Source organism: Aedes aegypti, chromosome 2 (assembly GCF_002204515.2).
Source record: "Aedes aegypti strain LVP_AGWG chromosome 2, AaegL5.0 Primary Assembly, whole genome shotgun sequence".
In the NCBI taxonomy this organism is placed as follows: Eukaryota; Metazoa; Arthropoda; class Insecta; order Diptera; family Culicidae; genus Aedes; species Aedes aegypti.
In genome coordinates this window covers 350453040-350460544 of record NC_035108.1, presented here as the reverse complement: position 1 = coordinate 350460544, position 7505 = coordinate 350453040, and the positions used below count along the sequence as shown (strand labels likewise).

At 36.2% G+C, this 7505-nt stretch overlaps 1 non-coding gene across 1 annotated transcript; it reads left to right on the top strand.

The window, feature by feature from the left end:
• The first annotated feature begins 5768 nt into the window (after nt 1-5768).
• Nucleotides 5769-5848, top strand: Trnal-uag. Its single transcript has one exon. It is a non-coding gene; the product is annotated as a tRNA-Leu (tRNA).
• The last annotated feature ends 1657 nt before the right edge of the window (nt 5849-7505 follow it).

Genomic DNA, 7505 nt, shown 5'->3' with positions numbered 1-7505 from the left:
TGAATCAGGAAACGCCATTTTTTTCCTAGGCCGCCATCTTGGATTCCAAAATGTGTAATTGACAGCAATTTTCAACCTTTTTTTCAACTTGTAGAAAAAAATATGCTTCTAAATGATAATGATCTTGAGATACAATGATTTTCATGGACCGAATTTCACCATCTTGTTTTCTAGGCCACTATCTTAGATTCCAAAAATTTTAATTGACAGCAATTTTCAACCTGAACAAACTTATCGAAGAAATCAGGATCTTGAGATACAATGATTTTCATAAACCGAAAGCAACCATCTGGTTTACTAGTCCGCCATATTGGATATCGAAAATTTGCCAAAATCGACACGGCCTACTGTACGTTAGACGGTGCCTATCGCAGCGTTTGGCTGACGATGCGTTGAAGCAAAAGAACCAAACAATGGGCAACAAATTAAATGGTTCAATTTGCGCTTGACTTGGGTGATGCTGCCGTTGTCGGTATGACATCGAACAAGGGGTTTTCTGCAATGCGTAACAATAATAACAGAACATACAGGTATGTTCCGTTTTTATCAACACAATCGGCAAATTTCAGTTGACAAAAACGGAACCGTGACAAAAACGGAATAATTTTCTTAGACAAAATATTTTACAAATTTGAAAAACAAATTGCAGTTTTGTCAGGTTAATACACATTTCATCATATAAATGCACAGTATTGATGTTTAGAAGCTGTGAGAAGCATTTAGATTGTTCATTCTTACCTATGGGTTCGTAAAGAAAGTTGATTGCATACTCCTATCAATCAATATGATTTTATCATAAATCATTAATTGTTTTAGTTTTCTTGGTAAGAATTTTTATAAATGTAATATAGAATATTAGAATTTCAATAAATGTGATATAGAAAACGATATTCACATAAATGTCCTTTCCCGGTCAACCAGTCAGTGATTTTAAATAGCGATCGATATAGATTCGTTTTGAACCGTTAGCGATCGCCATCATTGGTCAAAGATCTATAAAGAATTATGAAGACTGGTTGGTCGGGTTGCATCATAAGATGCGTCATATTTGTAGAAATAACTACAAAGAAGTGGGTCATGTTGATCATTACTTTTTTCAAGAAATATTAGACAACAAACAACTTCTTTTTCTACTGTTCATCCTCATCCTTATGCTTCTTCTTCTTCTTCTTCTTTATGGCATTACATCCCAACTGAAAAAGAGCCTTCTTCTCAGCTTAGTGGTTTACCGCAATTATTAACTGAGAGCTTTTATGTCAAGGTACATTTTTTTTCATTTTTGGCCACACCCGATTGGCGATTAAATGTGGGGTTATGTTGCAAAAGTTTTGCAAACTGAAATGAACATTTACGGTTTTCTGTGTTGCTAATTTGCCAAAATCTTATCAGTAAAACAATTGCGGGTTCTTTCTTCTAAAGTTATTACTACCATCTTCGACAGGGATGCACTAATCGCCAATCTAGAACAGCGCCACCATAGCCTTTTAGCTTTACGTTACATTCAAGTAGACTGGCAATAAACTAACCTAAAGTTCTAGTTTTTTGTTAAGTAAAAATCATTTTAAATACTAGTGGCCCCGTCAAACGTTTTGCCACCAAGTAGGCTGCTGAAAAATGGTATGCAATCTCCCATACAAAACGACAGATTAGTTTTCGATTGTTTTTCCAGTTGTCCCAGAGAATTTTCCAAATCGTTTCCTTTACTCAAACACGTCAGAACACTCGGGCCAATGCAACAGTGAAATAATCATTTAGTCTATTAGCTCGTTCTTAAGCAATTTCGTGACATACAAACTCCATTCCATTTTAATTTGTTTAGAAGTTCATCAAAAATACAAAAGTGCAAATTCTAGAACAAGCATATTAGAAGCACCATATTAGAACTTGTTGGTAAGAAACTCTTTTGTAAAATTTTATGAATAAGCGTATGGCTGTTGGTACAAGACTCCTAGTTAACCTTTTGGTCTAATATTTGTGACCACTAACCTCGAGTTGCCACGAGTACCCTGGCTCCAACCCGGACTAAACTTGGTCAGCAATTTCAGCCCTTTATCCTCTTCCTCGATGCTAAATATTATATGGAGATTCCAAAATTTTCTATAGATTGCTTTACCTTTTCCCCTATCCTTTAGACTGGACTAATGTAGACTGGACGAGTTTGACAGATAGAAGATAATGTCCCAAAATATGACGGGGTTGACAGTCTTATCAAAAATGAAATAAACTCGATCATAACTCTTGCCGTTGTCCAAACACTCTTGAGTTCATTCTCAAGTACATCCCTTATAAAAAGAACTGAATATATATGGGATCGTCCATTAATCACGTAAGGAGTTATGGGGGAGTCAGGGTATTTGAGATATTTTAAGTGCCATACAAATTATTTTTTATTTTCATACAAAAAATCGATACCATTGGGGGAACGGGGCCGAAAAACCGACAAAATTGTCGTGCGTAATTAATGAACAGCCCCTATGTCTATCAAATTCACATAGAAAGTGCTTTGATGCCATGTTATATGTGAAAAATGAAATGTCTCTGCAACTCTCTTAAGTACGAATTCAACTAATCACAAATCCCAGTTGTTGCTAGGATGTGGCCAGAGCAACTCTCGATTGTTGAAGCATGAGTCAATCTTGTCGAACAGACCATGCTAAGTTTGAAAACTTCAATTGATTAGTGCATAAGACGGAGTCACACCTTATTGAATCGTATATATCTTGACACCTACCTACCATGTATCGTAGGTGCTCATCATTAACATAATGTCGAAAATTTAACTCTGAGGCTATTGAAAAGCATTCAAACTACTTCAAAATAAGTATTTAGTTTATATTTTAAACATTTTGAAAACAAAAAAAAAACATTTTTTTTGTGTTGATAAAAACGGAATAATTTGTTGACGAAATCGGAACGTGATAAAAACGGAACATACCTGTATTTACAATTTCGTCAATTATTATAGAAAGTTTACATGCTACTTTTTAATCAACAATTAATAAATGTTATATAATTTGAACATGGTAATGTTAAGTACGATCTGGCATACTATTAAATGTACGTTTTCTTCCCGCAACGTTACGTATTTTATGGGTTAACCCCATATGTACATTATATATCTACTCAAAATAATTTTCAGAGCAAGTTTTTCACAAAAAACGCATTTTGTTCCAAATTTTTGCCGGTTAAACATTATTTCCAAACCAAACTGGTTTTTCTCATTTGTTAGGCATTTGAAAAGGACTTTTCAACAATTTTTAAACAACGTTGAAACAAAAATATTATTGCACATGTTAAAAATATCCTTCACTAATATTTCAGGACAGGAACTTGATAATTGAAGGAATTTCTGTCTTGCAGTCTTTAATAGTTAATTAAAATATAACTACACGGGTAAAAATGCGGCACTCTAAAACGGGAGAAAGAGTCATGATTTCGGGAGGAAGGTGTGTTTTCATGTTATGAAAATACATCATGACCAAAAGTCATGTAATCATGAAGCATTTTACCGTAACGCCGGCTGTACGTTACGTTTTCAATTTTTAGCGAAGAAAAATGTCAATTTAAATCCTCAAATCATGAAGCTAGTATGCTGGAACCATGAATAAAATTCATAGAAACATAAGCACTATTCATGAATTTATCTGTCATTTATGATTCCTATATTTGATGCGAAAAGTGGCAATTTCGGTCATGAAATCATGAAGCAGGATCTGATATCATGAACACAGTTCATGAAAACATGAGCACTTTTCATGTATTTAGATGCCTGTCATTTATGATTTCGATTTTGGTGCTGAAAAGTGGCAAATTGAGTCATGAAATCATGACGCAGGATCCCTGAATCAAGAACTCATTTCATGAAAACAGGCATTATACGTCAATTAAGATCCCAGTTTATAGTTGCCATTTGTAAACTAATAAAATGAAGATTAAAATAGTTACGGTTTTTGTGCCGGTAGTTTCGTAATAAACCGTGAAAACATTCCAAAAACGGCAACATAACGAGTGCCACATCTTCAGCAGGAACGCTTACATTCGTTGGTTAGGTTTGTACGCAAAATGTTGTTTCGAGCATGAATTGAATTGTCAAATTGTCCCTGGGCACACAAAATGCTGGTGGATTACATGAGTGATGGAACACTTTTTAACGACGCGGATTTTGAAAGTGGAACTGGAACATTCGGCCACCGAAGGACTTTTGTGAGCTGCTCTGTTATGAGATGTGAGGAATGCATCACTTCCAAACAGTTAAAATCGCCGACGAGCTTGTCAAGCAAAATCTTTGCTCGAAGTCAAACATTACCCGGTTCTGCATAGTCAGGAAGAAGTAAGTACATTTTGGAACAATGTGGGAACTCACGGAAATTTCGCCAAGAATGTCATCGATATGATGACATGGTTCCCAAGAACTTAAACTTTTTCGAAAACAAAACTTTTTTTATAATTTCACTAGAAAACCTCACCGATCGCCATGAGACACGTTGATTAAGGTAAAGAAAATTTGTGTAACGCCCTGAGCATACATATTCTTGCATAATAGTCACGATTTCATGACATGAAACAGAAAATTTGATGAATTCATGACTTTTTGTTCATGATTCCAGCAACGGATTTTTTCCGTGTAAGGTAATGGTGCTTTTTTAATTTTTAATGAGGTAATGGTGCTAATTGTTTCAAAATTGGTTAGAAAATAACGAAGTTATGGTGATTTCACTAAAGGCAATTTTTTATAACTTTAAAATTCGCCTACAAGACGCTTGCGCCACCTCTAAATCTTAATATTTTTAGCTAAAAATTTTGAGGTTTCTCTTTTAATATGATTTGAATTCCATAGAGCACACGATTTTTTGGTTTTGAGAACTTTTGAAAAATAAGCCGCATCCTACTGTGCATGAAATATTTACCAACGCTTGTTCTACCCATGGATTCAAACATGGCCACGCGTCTGATTATAACATATGATTATTTTGCTAAATTTAACATTTTTGTAAGTTTTCCGCCAACGTTTTTTTATTACCAATAGGTCTTACCTCAAAAAAGTACATATTTCAATCAATCAGAATTTCATATGTAAAACAAAATATGTTGTCGTTTAAATGTCACACAAACTTTCATATTTAAACAGTTGTTCGGGGCGCCGTACATAAGAAAAATCTTTTTATAATTTATCTTTAAGGTGAAGATGCATCGAAGCCAAACCTCGAATTTTCAAAAGCACGAATCTAGTGAACCTGACAATCGTTCGCACTGGAAATTTGGTCGATTGGTCACCATCATTCGCATCCAGTCGAATAAGACTAGCAAGTAATAGTGTTCGTATTTAGGATTTTATAAATTATTCTAAATTGAATCTGTTCAATTTTTAAACGTGTATAATTTCAAACTCTGCACATCATAAGATTCAATAACTTATTATCAACCAGAACTCCTTTCTTACAATCTCGTTGACTCATTGCATCCACGCAGCATGATTTGCTATTTTTTCTTCTCTGGCTTCCCTCTGCGTATTCTCGCCCGCAATGAAACTAAGCTGCGAGCTTATTTGTGTAAACATCTAGGTACCGACTATCTACTGCAGAGTCGGTAGCAGTCAGTTAGTGTAGTGCTTCACCGCACTCGTCGCCGTTCAACTGTGTCTGTCTGGCTTCCTCCCTATCCCCTATTAGCAACGCTATGGGAAACTGTTATCATCATGGGAATGACGCGAGACAGCGAAGTGTGGATTTCAATTTCTGCTTTGCGCTGCGACGTTCTATTAATATCGAGGCAGCGTGGCCGAGCGGTCTAAGGCGCTGGTTTTAGGCACCAGTCAGAAATGGCGTGGGTTCGAATCCCACCGCTGTCAAGTGATTTTTTCTTATTGTGGGATTCGGTACTGCTCGATTGGATGGAATTTTATTCGCTCCAGGGTGTCCAATGAGCCTCGACGTATCTCATAAAAATCTGTTGGCCTTGTAGATGTCACAACTTTTGAATACCAGCAGGTATCCCGCACTGTCAATGTTCTCTGAATGGCCATTTAACATCGCAGCAAGTTTAATGAAAGGATTATATTTTGATGGGCTGTTCCCTGTCGGCCGAATATGGTAATCGACAATAATGACAGTTCTGGATCAATAATTCCCGTCACCAGTTGCCATGAAGTTTATAACTTACGAGACGTGTTCGGTATCTTATCCTCTTAACAAGTGGCAATTACGATGCATATTAAGCCGTTTCCCTTTCCATTTGGGGATCACTGTGACAATGACACTGGTTAACTTGTCAACCGTTTTCGATCGATGATGACGACACACAAGCCAATGAGGAAGCGATGCAGTGATGACGACATTCTCGCGCTTTTACGTGTTGCACGTTGTACTCGACCAATTTATGGAAAATTTCTGATGACAACCGACATCACTTCCGATTTATTACGTAATGCAAACGAAAGTTCTCACACCCACACCCATTAGAGGACTCGAGAAGGGTTGATAAACGAAGTGTACTTCGCGGAATGATTATTGATTTTCTTCCAAGTGAGAAGTGAAGGTATCAGCTGGCGGCCAACTCAGAAGATGTTGCCAGCATATTAAAGGGTGATATGTTGGAGTCATTCATTCGCTAAGCACTCCGCTTAGGAGGGGGAACCATCCCATTAAGATGATCGTGGGAAACCAGATCGACCCATTCCAACAGCCGTAAGAGCGATGCAAGGAAAATATGCTGAGCGAAGAAAGTGGAAAATGTGAAAGGAGCGTTTCTGTGCGTGGGTGCTCATGGTTCTTCATGATGTCGATTGCCGATGTCGTTCAATGGGAGAAGTGAATGGTTGATACCGTTGACTGTGATGATGTACTAATTAAGGGAGGTGCTCGTTACGCTCAAGCGGAAATGTTTGTAGGTCTAGGTGTTCTCTCTGAACCAGTTAGTTCTGTGATACATCTAGATGAATTAAAAGACTGTTGTAATTATTTTGAAGCAAAACTGATGTAAAAACATGAGTAAGTTTGTGGGATGATCCTCTGAACTTCATAAAATGGTGTGATGAGACATTAAAAAGTGTATGAAAACTAACAAGACAAGAAGACAAGAAGAAATAAAGGCAAGAAGACTAGAAGACAAGAAAATTGGGGTTTATCAACTGCAATTTGAAATTTTACCTATTGAAATAATATTTTGGAAATTTTACTCCCAAATTTATGCTTCAGATTTGAATTCGAAAGTTGGACTTTGATATTTCAATTTTGGAAAGAAAATCAAAAATTGAACATTGAAATTTGAATTTTTAAAATTAGACTTTGGCAATTGGACTTTGGAATTTAAAAATCAAGAAATTTCAAGTTTACCTTTTGAATTTGTTTCGAGAAGTTTGGAAGGTTGGAGTGACAAAATTTTGCTAAGGACATGAAAAATAAAACTTTGAACTATGGACTTCAAACTTGTTTTGTGGATGTTGGAAATCCATCGTAAAAATTCACGGTCTGAGAATTTGGATTTGAAAACTGTAAATAGGACTTTGG